Genomic DNA, 21,030 nt, shown 5'->3' with positions numbered 1-21,030 from the left:
CCAGGTCGCTGCTGTTCCGATTCCACGCGTTCAGAGACAAACAGAGGGTCATGGAAGCGGCGCGTAGGGCGGCCAGGATGGCGGCTTCATCTCCACCGGATCCAGGGTCTCTTTCTGCAGCGAGTTTTCTTCGGCAGTGATGAAGAAGCGCAAGGCATACGATGCGGTGAAACAGCGGCTGCGAGAGCGAGGGATGCCATATGCTCTGCTGTTCCCGGCTCCTCTACAGGCGACACACAGAGGCTCCAAAAAGAGGTTTTCCATCCCGGAGGAGGTTCGCGCTTTCATTGACTCTCTGCCTGGATGATAAGTTTGCGGAGCGCGGAGCTGCATTTGTCTGGTTTGGGACCCTTTTTCTGTAACAGACCGAGTTTCCCACTCAGGCTGGTCTGTGATGCTCCGTGTTCTAGACGTCGCCTACTCTTGAACTCTCTCTTAACATTCTGAACATATTGAACATTTCCTAACCGAGTGCTGCGGCTGCTCGTAACGGGAATATTTTGTTTCCCCCTTATTTCGTTCACTCCCATAGGGAGGAGTTTTTTGGTGTTTTGGCCGCTATTCATCATATGCAGTCAGTTCGCTCATGGTGAGTGTGAAAGGTGCTTGTATGGTGAACAGTCCCTGTTTATTTGGGTAAAGACCCTGAGTTTGTTTTTCTCTGTTGTGCGTTTGTTCTGCTTGTTTAGTGGAGTTGATGTGTTGAGCTCAGGACATGACTGATGGAGAAGATTTCTGTGGGGTATCAGTGTGGCTTTTTCCATTCCTGTTAAATGTAACTGTGCTGTGTATCTGATAATGTGGGGGATGGGATGCAGATACAGGGGGAGTGCAGGCACAGACCGCGGAACGCATTTGAACAAGGGGGGGCCACAATCGCAAGAGGGGGTCACCGAAATGTTGGGTCGGACATGATGCATACAGGCTACATTATACACGGACACGCACGTAATGCTATCAGTCATGACAGCCAGCACAGAACCGCGCAGATTAAAATGCAGAAGAAAAGCACCTCGGTGGTCGGCGGCAACTCAACTTAAACTGCTTGCTTGTACCAGGACTAAAGCACTATAGAGAGAAACACTGAACACAGAGAAGTGCACTCGGCGGTGCTCGGTCAGAGGAAAGTATGGGAATATGCCTGCAGTTTTGTCAGAGCCGCGTGTTTCCACAATATGCCAGCACATAACTGCGCAGAATAAAATGCCAAAACAGCCAACACTAATAACCCCAGCATCAGTTATGACTTTAGTCCACAATATGCCAGCACAGAAGTGCGCAGAATAAACTGCCAAAACAGCCAACAGCACAGAAGGCTATACATAGATTAACCCATCGGTCATGACTTTAGCCCACAACATGCCAGCACATAACCGCGCAGAATAAAATGCTAAAACAGCCAACAGTACACAACAAAAGCACCTCGGTAGTAGGCTAACTCAACTTAAACAACTTGCTTGTATCAGTACCAATGCAGTATAGAAACACTGAAAACAGAGGAAGCAGTGCACTCGGCGGTGCTAATAGAAGTAACCAATGACTTACCCTTAAAACTTCCCAAAGGCCTGCCTGCGTCTGTCGTTGGCCTGCACGAACTCCTTTGCGATGGCTGTCATGTCAGTTTGTTCCAGAATGTCACGGTGAATATGGCAGTTCATCAAGTCATTCAGTCTCTTTTGTGTCATTGTGGATCGGAGGTATGATTTCAGTCGACGAAGTGTGGAAAACGAACGCTCTGCTGATGCCGTACTGACTGGGATGGTGAAAAAAAGTTTCCGAAGTTTGTGTACTTCTGACAGCAGGTCTTTCGCGACAGGAACAGCATTCATCGCATTGCTTATGACTCTCACTGATAGTTTGTCATTTTGAAGTGTAGATGTCTTAATCATGTCTGGCAACATGCACAACTGTGCGCAGAGTTGATCAAAGTCAAAATCTTTGTATAGAGACGTAATGGATGATGGGAGTGTCACCTCATCCCCATTCCCAGCTGTGACCAGTAGCCTCTCAATATCCGCCACTACTCCGAAATCACGCTGATCAAAACGCCTATCCAATTCGTTGTCAATAATGTCCAAGACCTCAAAATACTGTTTCCTGAAGTACTGTGATGTACTATTAAACAGGTGCTGTGTATCACCTCCAAGCTTTTTGGGCAGTCTTTGTTGCCTGGGCAGCTGGGGGCGCTCAGTCAGATCGGTAGATTCCTCACTAACTGACTTGAAGAAGCTGTCAAATTCCTTGTCCGATCGTTGCCTTTGGATAAAAGCCCGCGTCACAGCGACTGCACTCTGCACATCTTGCAGCATTGTGTTGGTATTTTGCAAAGTCTTGGACAACTGTTCAGTTGGGGAAAAAATCAAGTACACCAGGCGTAAACCGAAGTAGGTGCTGAATTTTTCAAGCATAGCCAAAATGCCTGCAGCTTTTCGGCCAGGTTCATCGTGTGATTCTTCCGAAAACTCCTCCATCACAGTGGTAAGTACAGAGTAATTGTCAATGACTGACTTCAAGGCCCCGCTTCTTACCGTCTATCGCGTAGGACAGAGCGTGCAAAGGTTCTGTGTTTCTGGTTTCAGTTCTGCCTTTAGTGATTGAAAAGCGTTGTTTCGTTTGGGAGACTGCTTAATTAGCTGTGTCACATCATGTACAATGTCTAGTGCATCTCATATCATTTTGCATTTCTTCGCAGCATCTTGAAGGCAGAGGTTTAAACAGTGCGCCAAACAGTGCACAAATATAGCTGCAGGATTTTGCTGTTTGAAGTTAGCAGAAACTCCCTTTAGATGGCCTGCCATATTAGCAGCACCATCGTAAGCCTGTCCTCTGCACAAAGCAGGTGACACATTACATCTTGTCAAAATGTCGTTTAGGACACTGAAGATGGTCTGCGCATCTGTCTTAGGTAAATTGAAAAGCCCAATGAAATCCTCACGAACTGTGTACGCATCATCAACCCATCGAAGCACAGTGACCAGCTGTTCTCTGTTGGATACGTCTCTGGTTTCATCTGCGAGGATAGCATAATATCCATCCCGAATAGGTGACAACACCTATCGTAAAACATCAAGTGAAAGCAGGTGAATCATTTCATTAACTATGTCATGAGACATGTAGTTTTTGTCATTGCGCCATCTGCTGATTGACGGACAGTCCTCAGACCTGACCCGCATCAACTTGTACAGGTTACTACTCTCGGGGTCGTTGCCGTCTATTGCTATTCCCCGGCCCGCCAGAAAACGTAGCGAAGATAGCTGCTTCAGCAGCATCTCTCTCTTTATCTTCTGGTTTGTCTGTAACTGTGTGTCCAACTGAGTTGCTACGTTGGGCTGCTGGGATACAAGAATTTGAAATTGAGCAACACTGTCTTTGTGATGCTTGCTGTTTGTATGCTCCCTGAATGTCTACAGCATTTTTCCAGTTGCTGAAACCGTTCACGGCGAAAGCAGGCTCATTCTTACTCACCGCTAGGTTTTTCTTTGCACAGCAGCGACACTGCGTGCAGAACAGTTTCCCTCTGGTCTCACATAGTGTCAGCCAAGCAAAATCCTTGAACCACTGGTATTGAACGGATCTTGTTCGCTGTGAAGAACCTGTCCCTTGTACCCTCTTGGTTCTTTTTAGCACGTCGGGATTGCTCGGTTGATGAGGTGTTGTAAGGTCCCTGCAGCACTCACTTGAACAGCTCATCTCAAGACCGTGGGTCTCATGGCTAAGTTGAGGTGGACAGTTAGCCTCAGCGAGGTTTGGTTGAGTTGGCCTTTGCTCAGTCGAAGAACATTCTTCTCTTTTGCTTTGGTCAACGGTCGAAGGTTGGGGCACAGCTGTGCCATCGGATGGTGCTTCGGTTTTAATTTGCTTTCTTTTAAAATATTCAAAAATCGGTTTTTGCCTTTTCATTTTGTTGCTCCGTCTATTCCACACTACAAACAATCAGTGTTGGGAAGGTTACTTTAGAAATGTAATTCATTACAGTTACAAGTTACCCTGTTTAAAATGTAATAGTAGTGTAACTATTTCAATTACTATATCTGAGTAATGTGACTAATTACTTTTCAATTACTTTTTGATTACTTTTCTAATTTTTGAATGAGTATTCTGTGCCGTTAACCATTTTTCAAATTTTTTAAACCTGGCAGTGTTAAACTCAAAACAGAACTAAACCCTGTCTACTGAACCCCTTTTAATACATGAATGAACATCACTTATCATATCTTTTATAAAGATAATATAATAATAACCAGTGATGGGAATAACGGCGTTACTAACGGCGTTACTTTTTTTAGTAACGAGTAATCTAACTAATTACTTTTTACATCGTTATAACGCCGTTCCCGTTACTTACAATAAAATACTATGCGTTACTTTATTAAAGCTGTATTCATCTGGCACGCTGCTCGTTCAGCCTTTCTTTACTCTGCTTTAGTGTGGAGCGGGGAGACACGAGACAACGGCACAGTAAGCCAATCAGAGTAGATTTGGACAACATACGTAGGTAGGCCACGCCTACTGCACTACTGCGCACTCTTTCAATCGGAAGACACAGCGATGGCGAGCGGTCAGCCCAGCACTGCGCTTTCACATTGGAAATACAGCCATTACTTTTCATTAATTGAAATAAAAGGCAAGAGTGTTTACGTGCAATGCACATTATGTCGAGGAACAAAACGTTTGTCCTCGTCAGTGGCCAGTAATTAGTAACATAATTTTAATAACTACAAAAATATATTACATTTGATAGATGTCTTATCTCACATTGTCCCACAAAAATATTAATATAGTGTACATAACGTTACTAATTGGTTCTGTTAAGTGTCCATTTCAGTCATTAAACACATTTAACATTCACTTTTATTATGATTACACTAATTGAATTTGATTTTTTTTTTTTTTGAGGGGGAACAAAATGTAACGGAATAATTACTTTCTCTGGTAATTAGTTACTTTTATGACAAAGTAACTCCGTTACTAACTCAGTTACTTTTTGGGAAAAGTAACTAGTAACTATAATTACTTTTTGAAAGTAACGTGCCCAACACTGCTAATAACCACCACAAGGTCAGACTTCAAGCCACATTTTACTGTAAAATCAATCTGAGTTGACGTACAGATACAAAGGGCCCTTTTCCACTACCCTTTTTCAGCTCACTTCAGCCCGACACGGCTCGCGTTTCGACTACCAAAAACCAGCACGACTCGGCTCGCTTCAGCCCTGCTTAGCCCCTAAAACTCGCACCGTTTTGGAGTGGGGCTGAAGCGAGCCAAAGCGAGCCGAATGAGGCTGGGGGCGTGAGCAGACACTTCCCTGTGCACTGATTGGTGAGGAGGAGTGTCCTCACATGCCCACACACGCCCCGCGAGCACGCTGGGATCTGTAAACACCGCAAACCCGGAAGAAGAATAATTACGAATTACGAGAATTTCTGAAGCCTTATGCGCCTCGCCTCATCTATACGCTCTTGCCAGTATCTGTTGGCGTTGTCGGTGACAACAAGCCACAGCACCAAGACCAGCAACACTAACGACTCCATGTCCTCCAGGTTTATTGTTTACTATTCGGGTCGTGAGACTACCGCTTAAAAGCTCACTGATGTCACTGTTTGCGCTGCTTAACGACATCACCTGACGTCCACCCACTTTCGCTAACTCCACCCAATGTGTCCACCCACTTCCAGCCAGCACGGTTCAGCGCGGTTGTAGTCGAAATGCAACTCCAACAGCCCCGCTCAGCTCGACTCAGCACGGCACGGCTCAGCCCGACTCAGCCACGTTTGTAGTGGAAAAGCGGCAAAAGTCACAACCAGGCCTGGAATTTCATCATTTTAGGGGCGGGGCCACTTGGCCTTTTGTGCTGTCAATTTTTTGAGGGCACGAAGGCCAAAAGCCAGGGCACCGAGGCCATAAAATAAAACAATGATTTTAAGTTCACGTCTATAATGAATTTAAATAAATATATTATGTTCATTATGTCTTCTTCTTAAATCAAAATAATTAGTTTTTTCTTTTGTTTCAGACATGTAAAAGCTTTTTTACCTTTACCTGACATGTTTCGACGGTGTAACTTCCGTCTTCATCAGAGGGTAACAGAAGTTACACCGTCGAAACATGTCAGGTAAAGGTAAAAAAGCTTTTACATGTCTGAAACAAAAGAAAAAACTAATTATTATAATGAATTTAATTTAAGGACTAATGACTCTTCTGAGGAAGATTGGAGTCCCGGTCAAAACTATCAAGCAGGTAAAGAAACGTCTCCTACACTATTATGTCTGAAGATAAGAAAATATTGAACACATCTAAACTTATCAATCCATCACTCACTTCAAAAATTGTAAAACTTATTAAACCTATATCCTCCCATAATTTCTGTTCAATTGACACCGAATGTGCAAGAGCATCTTCAGACTGTACTACTACGCAGATTTTTGATTAATCAGCATTGAGCCTGGAGTTCATCAGAATGTTTGACTGTAAATGGAACATATACTAGCATGCAGGCTACTGATTAACCCATAAGAGCCCAGACCCATTTCTCAATCAAGGACAATTACTGAGGAAATAAAATGAACTAAATAGACGACAAAGAAAACATTTCTGACCTTTTATTTTTAAAATAGCACTTTCATGTCTCAAGATCTGAAATATTAAATTGCAAATTTGCAGACGAAGAAGGCTGCTGACTCGCGGTCACCTGAAGTAGAGATGTTCGATGCGATATTTACAAGCGCTTTTTTACTGATTGATTTCTCGAAGTCCGCAGAAAAGGCTTTGCAGATTTCTTTAAGCTTTGAAGGTTTTAGGGAAATTTAAATTCGAAAGATTATGCCGCTTTTCCACTACAAACGTGGCTGAGTCGGGCTGAGCCGTGCCGTGCTGAGTCGAGCCGAGTCGAGCTGAGCGGGGCCGTTGGAGTTGCATTTCGACTACAACCGCGCTGAACCGTGCTGGCTGGAAGTGGGTGGACACATTGGGTGGAGTTAGCGAAAGTGGGTGGACGTCACGTGATGTCGTTAAGCAGCGCAAACAATGACTACGCTTACATGCACGTCCAAATCGAGCTGCTGTTGGTAATCGAGCAAAGGGTCCCAGCAGGGGTGGCAGAGAAATCCAATCCTACATGCACAAGTGAAATCGGGCTATTGTGCAAGGTGCATTGTGCACCCGAGCCACACGTGGCGCTACACGCCCCATCGTGTTGGTACACTTCCGGTTGTCGTCATGAAGAAGAGCTATAGTGTTGCCAGATACTGCTGACGTTTTCTAGCCCAAAACATGTTCAAATCCGCTAAAATGCACTTAAAACCCCCAATCTGGCAACACTAGCAGTTCCGTGTTCAATCTGTTAGGCTTGCTCTAACAGACTATGGCTACAAACTGTCCGGCGCAGACCACTGTTTTGTAAGACAACTTATTTTGCACAATATTTTTCTAAAGTCCATTTTTTGCTTACAATTTAACTTAGGTCTTAATAAACACACAAAGTTCAATTGTTTTGTTTTTATTGACATTCTTCAGATGTTGGACATATACACACACACACACACACACACACACACACACAAATACAATGACTTGTTTATGTACACAATTCACAGCTATGCAACAGCTGTACAGATGTATTTGGTGATACAGTAAGTGAGCTAAATTTTAACAGTGCAAACAATGCCACAAAAAGAAAAGATTCATGCCGTTGTCATGATTCGTTGTCATGCCGACCAAGGCTGTTGTGTTTCCCGCTTGTGGTCTCGTCACTCGTCACTTCCGGAAGTAGCTCGACAACTAGCTGGATAGGGTATACATGCTCAAAGTAGCTCGGCAGAAATCGCATAAACTAGGTCGTGTAGCTCGATTCCGAGAAATCAAGTTCGGTTCAATTTCAGCCGAATTAAGGTGTATACATGGCATTTTGAACTTCGATTTCAGTCGAGCAACGGCAGAAATTCGATTCTCTCTATGTGCATGTAAACGTAGTGAGTGACATCAGTGAGCTTTTAAGCGGTAGTCTCACGACCCGGATAGTAAACAATAAACATGGAGGACATGGAGTCGTTAGTGTTGCTGGTCTTGGTGCTGTGGCTTGTTGTCACCGACAACGCCAACAGATACTGGCAAGAGCGTATAGATGAGGCGAGGCGCATAAGGCTTCAGAAATTCTCGTAATTCGTAATTCTTCTCCTTCCGGGTTTGCGGTGTTTACAGATCCCAGCGTGCTCGCGGGGCGTGTGTGGGCATGTGAGGGCACTCCTCCTCACCAATCAGTGCACAGGGGAGTGTCTGCTCACGGCCCCAGCCTCACTTGGCTCGCTTCAGCCCCGCTCCAAAACCGTGCGAGTTTTAGGGGCTAAGCAGGGCTGAAGCGAGCTGAGTCGTGCTGTTCTTTGGTAGTCGAAACGCGAGCCGTGTTGGGCTGAAGTGAGCTGAAGCGAGCTGAAAAAGGGTAGTGGAAAAGGGCCATTAGTCAGTGTGTGACGCCGTGTTTTAGTTTGTTTATATTTTGGTTGCACTCCACCCCCAAAGGTGCAAAGCATCATGGGTAACGTGAAAGTGAGTTGGTGGTTGTCTTAATCGTTTCACCTCAAGGCTCAACATTTGGTCATCTCGGATAATCGGACTACCGTTAATGTTTGGTCCAGACAAGTCAAACCCCCATCTGCCTGTCCGACAGGAAGAGTTGCATATTTGTTGAACGTTACCATTTTTATAATAATTATTCCAGAGTTACATCAATAAAGTTCCAACAAAACTAGTTCAGTTCCCTCAGTGATCTGGCTGTTATTGTTTATGAAATTCTGGGGAAGCCGAGTACAGTGGTGTGTGTTTTTAATAAAAAAAAAAAATAAAGTGTAATATCTAATTATAGATTAGACTTTCATCGAAATTGGAGAAATGGTGATCAAATACCAAATGTTTATAAAATGAACCTCTGTGGTGAATCTTCATTTCATTCGAACGTTTTATTGTATTTTTCGTTTCTGTGGTTCACATGAACACATTATCGTCAAATATTTCGGGGCAATTTGACAACAGTGCTGAACTCGCTTACGGTTTTTCATTCACAGCGTGATTCGGTCATCCTCATGTCCAACTCGTTTCATTTCTTTAAATTAATTTATACTTCAAGTTTTACTGGATTAATCAGGATGTAACTTTATTTCCTTTATTTTATGTCACTGAACTCGTAAATACATAGTAATTAAACGGTTACGGTCAGGACAAGTGAGATCTTGCTGCTTGTCTGACTGGACAAGTGGATTAAAAAGTTAGCGTTGCTTCCTGTGTGTCGGCCCCTTTAGGCCGCCTGCTTTTAGTACAAATTTAGAGAAGCCTATTTTGACTTGTGCACTTTTGAGTCGATACAAAAACATTAAAAAAATCTCGTATTTCATGAAAGAAAGCAAGACAGGTAAGAAACCACTTTTCAGACAAAATCCAGAATGAAGCCTGCTGAGTTTTGCTGCAAAAACAGAAGCAAGTGTGACGGATTCCAGAAGATCTGTGGCAGGTTCTGGAAGATGTTCAGTAAAACTTGGAGCTTATTTCCTTATAAACTGCACTCATTGTCCCAGAGTTGTCACACCAGATATTGGCTTTTAGTTTATTAATGTTTACTGCATTTTATAGTATTTCATTTTTATATAATGTTTAATTTCAGTAAATTTGATGGCATCTTTGCTTTAGAGCATTTCATTACACGGATCCAAGACTCGCATAGAACTGCATCTGCAATATAACGTGTTTTAGCACTTTATACTCTGCAGTAGAACTGATCTCAGCCCCCCCTTTTTTTGCGCTTTGTCTCAACCTCAGCCTTTCAGCAAACAAACTCGCCCTCTCTCTCTTTTACACATAATTTTGCCAGTTTTATTCCTGTGTAGATAACTGTACGCCTCCGTGCTTTTGTAGTTCCTTCGCTCCTCGCTAAGAATAAAATAACTGACGATGTCAATGTAGCACAACTTCATGTCCTCTATCTGTTCCTTGAGGGGAGATGGATGGGACACTTTGGTCGTGTTCTCCCCAGAGCACGTCAGAAAATCAGACCCGTGTAACCATCTTTTAGTCGTCTTTGATCTTACCTACCTAGCAGTTAGCATTAGCGACAAACATCAACACAGTGGAGCGGAAGAAAGATCCTGGCTAACTTTGGAAAGACGTTAAATCCTTTTATTGTTAATGTTTTCTCTGACTTTTTTATTCTTTACTGTAGAAATGTTATATTTGGTGATGATCACAGTAATGAGGGCAATAATGCACTTTTCCTCATCAGTCTGATCTCACTACTTGCCAAATTTAACATTCATCAATGGAAATTCACAAACAAGAAGCCTCATTTCTTGGTGCTCAAGACAGAAATGGAGCAGGACACTGCAACGATTCCCCTGTACAAAACAAAAAGCAGCTAAAACAGTTAATATATGCACTATGCTTAGTGTCTCTTTTTTTTTGTTTGTTTGTTTTTGTTTTTTTTTAAATTCAGTAATCTTGCATTTACTGTTTTTTTTTTTTTTTTTTTGTATTATCAGCATACGTGTTTGTATTATCTGTTGACTTATTTTATCTTTTTCTTTATTTCATTTAATTTGTCCCTTTTGTCTCCCTTGTGAATGATTTTTAACCCTTGCCTCTGGATAGAAGTGATTTCATGTCTACCTTTGTCAATGTTCACTGACTGTTTGAAATACAGTTGTCTAAAAAACGATCCTGGCTTCCGCTATGACGCAGCAATGAATCATGGGAAAGGTCAGGGTTTGGGAAAGTTGTGTGCTGTGTCCGAAATCATTCACTTATTCACTACTCCCTACTCTGTATATAGGGAATTACTATATAGAGGACTATACAGTGAGCTCATTGGTAAAATGTAAAAACACTTTGGGACACGACTTCACCGTTATTTACGTCATTACTGTCGCACAATCAAAACGTGCCAGATCAGTCGGCTGGTGGGTTTTCAAAATAATCAATACACGCATGTGTTTCTGTGATAAAGCCATATTATACTGAGCACATTTCCCACATTAATCAATGCAAAGTACTTTGTGTCTGCTGCATCTTTCAGTTCTTTTAAATCAAGGCTGAATCCTTTCTTTCTTCTTCTTCGCTGCTGTCTTTTATTAAATCACATTTTAGGCTTTTGATTAATTCCTCACTCTGCACTCTAACTTTTATTCTTGTACTTTATCTGTCTTATTCTGTTTTAGCTTTTTTTCTGTTCTCTTACTATTTTTAATTGTACTTGAATGTCCTTTTAGAACGTGTTTCTTCGTCCATCCGTTCACCCCATACACTTTTATATTATTGCCATTTTCACGCCACAGCTTATAAATTTGTCTCGTGCCCGTTGTAGGAAGGAAAAACAAACTACTGCTAAACTCACTCTAAAATACTTAACGCTCCTTATGAAACAGCTCTGATAATGCATGACCGCAGTGCATGATGGGATATATTGCTTGGTTAGTGCCCATTGGTTGTTCACTACTTGTCACGGTGTGTTGTGGGATACTCGGAGTTCACTATATAGTAGACCTGGGCATTCTACGGCCCGCGGGCCACATCCGGCCCGTTGTGTGTCCCTGTCCGGCCCGCGAGGCCAATTATAAATTACAAAATAAATGGGGAAACCCCCATATTCCGAGTGCAATATAATGGTGCGACTTTTATTTTGAAAGCGCTACGTTCATCTTTACGTTCAAACGTGCGAGCTGTGAGCTGTGCATGAATGTCAACTGCAACAAGTGAGGATAGCCAGCACGTCGTCAGTCAGGCATGTCAGCTAAATTGTATATATAATAAATAAATGTAAATAATAAATTGCACTGATTCAATGACTGGTTTTGTTTTCTTCTTTATATGTAGCCTACACCACAATTCCACATAGCCTATGAATAAATTTAATATTAATTATGTATTGACATGAATATATATTAAGTAGGGTGGATTCAGGTAAACTGGGCCATCAGGTAAACTGGGCCACTTACGCACTGAGCTTTTCATCTCTTCCAATTTTACTGACCAATCACCACAAATGTATTTAAATTGTTGCAACATTACTACTTTATTTGCTTTAAGTCATTTGGATGCCATAATATTTCTGTGATGAATGAATGAATGAATCTTTATTGTCCACAAGTGTGGAAACTTGTCTTCAGTTTCACCACATAAAAAACACATATGACTCCATTTCATGTAAAAATAGTAAGGAATACTACTCTAATAAATAGATGATTAAGTGTAAAAATTTTAAAATGTAAAAATAGTAAGGAATACTACTCCAATAAATAAATGATTAAATAAATAAAACAAGACTCATCTTGGTTTGCAAAAGTCGCCTGTGTGTTGGATACAGTTCCCACTTTGTTTATCATATTAACTGCATTGGGAACAAACGATTTCTTGTATAGGTTTTTAATGGCATTTGGTCCTCTAAAACGCCTCCCTGAGGGTAAGGGGATGGGCTGGTGTACCCCTAAAAGGCAGGGGGGGTCTTTCCAAGTTTGCAAAAAAAAGTGGCCCAATTTACCTGAATTCACCCTATATTAAAAAGGTGCGCCTTAAATTACAACCTAAATTTATCGTGGCCCTCTGACATAATTTTGGTTTCTCATGTGGCCCCTTGTGAAAAATAATTGCCCACCCCTGCTATACAGGGTGTCATAATTCTCACTATACATTCGGACCGCACTACAAAATGGTGAACTTGCTATATCGTCCACTACAGAGTGAGTGATTTCAGACACAGCAGTGGGAATCGTGGAGTGATCTGAAAACTCACGAACGGCTTTGAATTTTGCACTTTAGAACGAAACTTTTTTTTACTGGAATTCACGAACTTGGAGTTGAGTTAAAGAAAGCAAATAAAAGAAAGGTACTCCAAGGAAGTACAACTTTTTTTTTTTTAATTGTAATTTTTTTTCTGTATTTCTCTAATCCTAGTCGCCCTTGGTGTGACCAAACCTCAACTTTTAGTGGCCCTGGTCAGTTTTTAGTCGCCTCTGGTGACCGTGCGACCGCCAAGTTTCAACCCTGACATCATTATATCAGTCACAAACCCTTGGGCTTTGTCTCAAACTGCAGACTGTCACACTAAAGAGCTTCTCTGTTGACCTTTACATTATGAAATTTTCTTTTGCGAGTTGCCAGCAACAGATTTTTTTGTTTTTCCTACCAGAAAGGACAAAAGAATGACTGACTGAAAAACAGTGTAAAGGATTGAAATGAGTGGAGAAGGAAAGTCCGCTCACCTGAAGTGTGTGTGTGTGTGTGTGTGTGTGTAGGAGTTCATACACTCCAGTGGATGTTCGGCTGTGAGCTCCATGATGACGGCACAACTCCAGGATACAGTCAGTTCAGTTATGATGGAGAAGATTTCATAAGTCTGGATCTGGAAACTGGAACCTGGACTACAGCGAAACCTCAAACTGGAAAGCGTATAGAGGAGTGGGATCCTAGAGAAGATAAAGCACAATCCCAGAAGAGCTACCTGGAGAATGAATGTATTGATGAGTTAAATACGTTTGTGTCTTACAGCAGTGAGACTCTGGGGAGGAAAGGTAAAGTGTGTGTGATCTGCTCGGTTACTATAAGTGCAGCTGTTATACACAGTGTACACACTCCTTCATCCGACACAACATGCGTTCTGATAGTGTACAGACGAAGAGCACACTGGTTTACTGTGGCATACACTGACATGCACACTGCCATAGTGTACGCAGTAATGATAAACTCTGTCCCTGCAACACACACGAGTGTTATTTACAGTCTAAATGAATAAATCTGAGATAATGCTGTAATATTTGTGTCTGTGTGTCTCTGCAGTTCGTCCCGAGGTGTCCGTGTTCCAGAAACACTCATCATCTCCAGAGGTGGTGTGTCTTTGGGTTTCTTCCCCAAAGCAGTGATGATCACCTGGCAGAAGGACGGAGAGGACGTGCAGAAGGATGGAGAGCTCAGAGAGACGTTACCCAACCAGGATGGAAGCTTCCAGAAGAGGAGCATTCTGAAAGTCCCAGCTGAGGAGCTGCAGAAACACAAATACACCTGCGTGGTTCAGCACAGCAGCTTGGAGAAGGAGTTAGTGCTGCCTGTGAGCGAGCGGCGAATCCTGAGAGGTCAGAGAAACACTTTCCTTTAAAACTCCAGATTTACAGAGTGAAAGCTGATTTACTGCTGCAGCAGAGAATAAAGACTGGGTTCGTTTATCAAGTGGAGGAGGAGTAGGTAGATGGCGGATTGGTGTCATGATTGTTGCTGCCGTTGTTATCTGGAAGAGGAAGAACAACTCTAGTGAGGGGAAAATCATTAAGTTCAAGAATAAAAATAATTTCCCAGAACTGTGTGTTAAATATACATATTTTCATATTGCGTTTATTCCCTCGCCCGGGACGGGGTCCACCAGGGGGTGAGGTTTTGTTTTTGGTCGGGGTTTTTGTGAACGATATTACGGGAAAACAGCTGGATCAATCTTCATGAAACTTTCAGGATAGATGGACATTGGTCTCAAATAGAACCTCCAACATTTTGAGCGTCATCCGGTCAAGGTCACCAAAAAGGTCAAAATTGTTTTTGTTGTGTCTACTGCCTCATATAGAGGCGCTCGCCACTACGTCATCGTGCTGTAAGAGTGTAGCGATCGCCCACTGCGCATGCGCAAACGTTCCGATTAAAATGGGCAGTCAGTGTAGACAATTCAGTTCCCCATTCGAGATAAATGGTGAAAAACAAACACACACACACACACACACACACACATCCCATACCCCTTTCCAGTATTGACTGACTGAGTGGGAAGACCGGACGGGAAAATGTTTGGCTTGAGGTCATGCCATATGGATTGAGATTTTTCCCGTCCAACCCAACCTGACTCGGTCAATAAGCATTTTATCACATGACCTTTTTTAACTCGCGTACACAGTGGAAAACGATGAGCAACAGTGTGCGAAAAATGAGCCAATCAATTTTTATTTGACTGACAGCAAACCATTTATCTGCTGAATCTCCTTCGCACCAGTTTGAAATAAAATCCAACTGACTTTACTGTTCTCTGGAAATGAAAATGATTTTAAGAGATCATTAGTAAGTCAGTTTAAACTTGTCAGCTCATGGAGACCTCAGTAGAAGCCTGTTAAGTCGATACAAAAGAACTTTGATTTGAAAACCAAAATAGAGTCGAGTCAGGTCAGTCTTAATCTTCATCTGATGAGGACTCGATAACAAAACATGGATGTAACACTACACCGTAAAAAAAAAAAAAAGTTACGCCAACTTAAAAATTCAAGGCAACTTACTGCACAGGATTTTTGAGTTTATGTGACAACTAAGATTTTTAAGTTTTGAAGAAAGTTGTGCCAACTTATACTTTTGGTCTCAGATAACTTAGCCTTCATATTCACACAAACTTAATTTTTTCAGTTTTATATGATAAGAATTCAACTTTAAGGCCACTAATCTTAACAAAAAAGCACTTAACAAGTGTTAACAAAAAAGCACTGCCACTCCAGTTTTATAGCAGTTTTGCTACCATCATGTTAAAATAAACATGCTATTTGAACTGGATTGTTATTTGTTTTATTGTGGCCTTAAAGGAAAACTCCGGAGTGAAATGCTTTCTCGGTCTATTTTCGCATTATTGGGAGTGCATACGCTGAGTTGCTACCACAATCACGTCAATCGGATGTGTTTTGAGAAAATTCGTTTTTTGTGATTTCAACCGGAAAGCGCTAACACGGCAGTGGCCGGGGCGTCTTTGTGCCGATACAGAACGCTAGTTTTAAAACCATTGCAAAGCTCAAAACAACATGACAGTTCTGTGGAAGTGAGTAGAGGGGTCCTACAAACAAAACGAGGTGTCTCTAGCTCTGCAAGTCCACGGATAGAGTGTGTAGAAGAGTAAATACAAAGCCAGTGACCTTACTCAGGGCTGTACATTAACTTTTGAAACCACTTGTCCTGTCGGGCAAGTTGAAAGGAAATTTACTTGTCCGAATGTGAAGTTGACTTGTCCGAAGAAAAATTTGAGAAAAAAACCCACAAAAACTATTTGTAATAAACTAATTTCACCAGAATTACTTTAACACAATCTATTCACTGCAGAAAAAAATTGGACTCCATTAATTAATTTGAGAAATTGAAAACCAGAAAAATAAAATTATACAGTATATTTTCATTTTTATATCCTCCACTGATTAATTGTTTAATTATTCATTGTGGCTCCTGTATGGTATTTAATGGTTGCGATGAAAGTTGCGGTGTTTTTTAGGTTTTTGTTGCGATTACATTGCGGGAGGAAGTGAAAGTTGCGAGAAATTGTTGCGATTTTCTCTTTTTGTGATTAAAATTGAGTGATATGTTAAATATTAAGTTATTACTGAAAAACTATTGATTAAAAAAACAAAGACACTGAGAAATGGTCCTATAAACAACTTTACCAATATAAAAGATTACCAGGACTACAAAAATGCAGAAAAATAGGCTTTACTTATCCAAATGCACCTGTTGGTTCAAAAGTTAAAGTGCAGAGAACCTCACAGCACAACATGAAGTTACCTTAAAATATAATATAAATGCCTCAGCTTTCATGTAAGAAAAAAAAACTATTAAAGGACATGAAACATAAATGCATGCTATATCAGTTTATTTCCATTAAAAATGAATTAATTGCATCAACAAATACAAAATCATCTATTAAATTCAGCAAAATCATTATATTCGTGATGATTATATGGCATTTCTGCTCGAGCTCCGATATGCATATTTTACAACCGGAAGAGCCGCTGTCACGTGATCATACGTCACAAAAACTTTCAGGCACAGCACAAGCGGGTAGATGAATGGAGAAGTGGATGACAAGAAAATTGTTTTTATAGTCTTTAACGTACATTGGACATCATGGTGTATTGTGCTGCTTATGGTTGCAATAATTCCAATGGGAAATGCCCTGGAGTCAGTTTTTTTGCATTCCCCAAGGACCCGAAGCTGAGGAAAGTGTGGGCTCACTACTGCCGTAGAAAAAACTTTGCACCTACTGTTTCCCACAAACTGTGTTCGGACCATTTCACTGAGGATTCTTTCAACATTAATACTCAGGTACTGAGCGATATTAATTGCCAAGCCAAATTTAAGAGGCCGTATAGCCGGGTTTATGGAGGCAGTGATGGCGCCATAATATACAGGGCCTAACATTCCTACAACTGTAGAGACAGTCAAGAAATCCTGTAACATTTAAATAGGAACAGTCCACTGTACTTCCATAATGAAATATGCTCTTATCTGAATTGAGACGAGCTGCTCCGTACCTCTCCGAGCTTTGCGCGACCTCCCAGTCAGTCAGACGCAGTCAGACGCGCTGTCACTCCTGTTAGCAATGTAGCTAGGCTCAGTATGGCCAACGGTATTTTTTGGGGCTGTAGTTAGATGCGACCAAACTCTTCCGCGTTTTTCCTGTTTACATAGGTTTATATGGCCAGTGATATGAAACAAGTTCAGTTACACAAATTGAAACGTGGCGATTTTCTATGCTATGGAAAGTCCGCACTATAATGACAGGCGTACTAACACCTTCTGCACGCTTCGACAGCGCATTGATACCTTCACTCGGAGTTGTACCATTATTTTTTAGACAGGGCGGACAGACCAGGGCATTCGCCCGCCTGGCCGTGCCCGACGAGGAGTGCTCTCGGCCGGCTTGGGAGGCAGACGGCAGCCCCTCCTGGAAGTGTGGTTTTACCATGGGCCTCATGCGGAAAAATGCCGAGGTGCATTCGCTAAGCGACTGAAAGCCGAGGTAAGGATTAGTATTATAATTTTGGGTGTATCAATTATTGATTATCATAATTCTGACTCGTTTCACCATTTTGAATGTTTTCATCTCGGACTCTGGAAGCATTGTATCTCAATCAATCTCGAAAAATATCAGCAAAAAAAAACTAGCTTGCAACGGACTTTAGCTAGATCTATGATGAACTTTCAATGTATGATACAAAAATAATACTTCTTTCAACAGATCATTAGCCTTTGAGCAGAATTGTTTTTAACTTACCAGGAAGTGTTATCGAGCCGACCGCTTTCAGTTTCATGGGGATTGAATGAACTCTCACTCTCAGAATCATCTGACCCGTCAGAGTAAAGACAAGATCCATGTTCATGTGAATTTCCAGCTATCGGTTCGAATTGATAGGGTCTAACTTCACATCTCTGTGAAACATCGGGAATGTCACTGTTGATGGTGTCCATTTCGGTAACCTGTTTACATTAGATTCCCAAGCGCTGGCTCCTTGGAAAGTTTTTGTGACGTCACGGGTCACGTGACCGCTTAGCTAATTAACGAATCATTGTTTTACGCTGATGTATAAAAAAGTTGAATAATGTAGTGATTTTCACATTTTTGACGCCCTGCAGTGATTTAGATGGCATTTCTTATGTCCTTTATACATAATTATACCCAGAAAAAAATCCATGTCCCATGTCCTTTAATACTAGTACTGTGTGCAGGCAGTCTCTCCTGAAGACTAAATTAAACAATAATTATAAACTAATAAAATAAATGGCTCAGGCTTCATAGAAGAAAAAAACAATTTGAACAGAATCTCACAGTATGATGCTGAAGCTGCCTAAACAATGGAAAATAAAATACCATTTTGGCAAAAATGTTGGCATCCATTAATTTCTTGTATTAAGTAAAAAATAATGTAAAGTGCGCACAGTCCTTCACTGTAAACATAACACACTTTCAGTAACAGAATTTAAGCCTATATAAACACTGACTCGCACATGCTGCTTCTCTTGAACGTAAACACGGAAGTAAGGCAGAAGGTAGTTTGTCGACGTCACCTCAAGATGACGCCAACGATTGGTCAAATTTGCGGGAAAGTTGCAGTGATTGGATATAATTGCAACACCGCCCTGAATTCACGGGGATTGGTTGAATTTGCGTTGATGTTGCAAATTGCAACATCGCGAAATCCTGGAGGATCTGGTAAACGACCGTTTACTTTTCAGCTCAAATACACGAAGCGGTATTGGCCGGTTTCGCAAGCGGAATATTGCGCATGCGCACATCGCTCTTTCCGAATAGAAACATCCGGCGATTCATCAAAACAATATGTCGAGTGAGATGCTTCGGAAATCACATGAATAAACTGATACATTTGATATGTAACCCAAATATCGGCGTATTTTGGCACTTGTCCGATCGGACAAGTAACTGAGACGATGAACTTGTCCGACATAAAGGATCACTTGTCCCGGACAAGCGTTAATGTTGAGCCCTGCTTACCTGAAGTCGGTCTTCTCTAGATGCCATCTTCATGGGACAGTCCGTAAAAGTCGAGTGCTGAGTGCAGAGCCCATTGTGCATTTCCAGCGGGATGGGCTCTGCACTCAGCACTCGACTTTTATGGACTGTCCCATGAAGATGGCATCTGGAGAAGCCCGACTTCAGGTAAGGTCACTGGCTTTGTATTTACTCTTCTACACACTCTATCCGTGCACTTGCAGAGCTAGAGACACCTCGTTTTGTTTGTAGGACCCCTCTACTCACTTCCACAGAACTGTCATGTTGTTTTGAGCTTTGCAATGGTTTTAAAACTAGCGTTCTGTATCGGCAAAAAGACGCCCCGGCCACTGCCGTGTTAGCGCTTTCCGGTTGAAATCACAAAAAACGAATTTTCTCAAAACACATCCGATTGACGTGATTGTGGTAGCAACTCAGCGTATGCACTCCCAATAATGCGAAAATAGACCGAGAAAGCATTTCACTCCAGAGTTTTCCTTTAAAGTTGAATTCTTATGTAAAACTGAAAAATTAAGTTTGTGTGAATATGAAGGCCAAGTTATCTGAGACCAAAAGTATAAGTTGGCACAACTTTCTTCAAAACTTAATCTTAGTTGTCACAAACTAAAAAATCCTGTGCAGTAAGTTGCCTTGAATTTTTAAGTTGGCGTAACTTTTTTTTTTTTACAGTGTAGCACCTGGACGAACAAGACTTTGTATATTTGTTTATTACACCAACATTTGCTCCAGTAAACAATCCACTGACTTCTGCCTCTGGCACTTTTCTGTTTTGAGCTTGAAGGCCACTGCACGACGGCTTTGGTGATCAGTAAGAAGTACCGCTGCTTTCCACTGAGGATTTTAGACATTACGCTGCTGGTCGTGAAAAGCTACAGCATAGCTATCAAGACTTCTTAAGCTTTTGTGGCCACGGAGTTGTGCTACATTATTGTGAGGAACTCCACTGTCGGAGAGTTTTGATGCAGGTTTTGTGAACAGAGTGGTTTGAAATCTTTTGTTTTCCATCATAACCCAGTTCTTCGTAGCACTTGAAGAATTGACTGATCTTATCCCCCCCCCCCATGGACCTGTTTAGAAACCACGCTTGTTCACGGTGGCGATTAACAGCAAGGAAAAAATGAGATTCATAATATTTAGCATCGTTAGGGCGCCTTGAAACGACCTGCTTCTAGCAAAGCACAGGACATTTATGGTCTCAGTTACTGAGCCTTTGGATGAAACACTCAGCGATGTTCATTTTCGTTTCCATGTCTTTTTCTCTCTGTCTTCCATTCAAGATATTCTTCTTGGGTTATCTGGTCTTTCTTGCGCTTGATATCTCCAAACTTTCACTGCCTTGCTTAATGTCTTCCTCTGTGGCCGAAGTGGAAAGTGATGAAGAGCCGCATCATATGGGACAATACTTCGGGATCGTACACGCACATTGTTTTCTTCAGAAATACAATCAATATCTCCAGCAGTCAAGGCTTCTGTGGCATTTGGTTTGTTGCCGTTTCCGTTTTTTCTGAGGTCTCTGTGCTTGGACTTCAGGACTTCCCTGGACATTTTATAGTCTTCGTCTTTCAGGATGTTTTATTGTGCTGTTGTCAAGGTAACGAATACTTCATGAAAATGAAGACAGTGTCAGATTATAGTCTAAATTTCCTTTTTTTTTCCCTTCGCTTGTATATAGAAATTACATCACAGACTGTCGAGTTCCTTAGAGGGGCCGACTGTTAGTCTTTTACTGTTTAACTTCAAGAAATCTG

At 41.7% G+C, this 21,030-nt stretch overlaps 1 pseudogene; it reads left to right on the top strand.

Moving 5' to 3' along the window:
* LOC132872878 (class I histocompatibility antigen, Gogo-B*0103 alpha chain-like) overlaps positions 1–21,030 on the top strand; it is an 83,513-nt pseudogene that overhangs the window by 42,491 nt on the left and 19,992 nt on the right.

Source organism: Neoarius graeffei, chromosome 24, assembly GCF_027579695.1.
Source record: "Neoarius graeffei isolate fNeoGra1 chromosome 24, fNeoGra1.pri, whole genome shotgun sequence".
Taxonomy (NCBI): domain Eukaryota; kingdom Metazoa; phylum Chordata; class Actinopteri; order Siluriformes; family Ariidae; genus Neoarius; species Neoarius graeffei.
The sequence above is the reverse complement of the archived record's forward strand: the minus strand, read 5'-3'. Positions and strand labels throughout refer to the sequence as shown.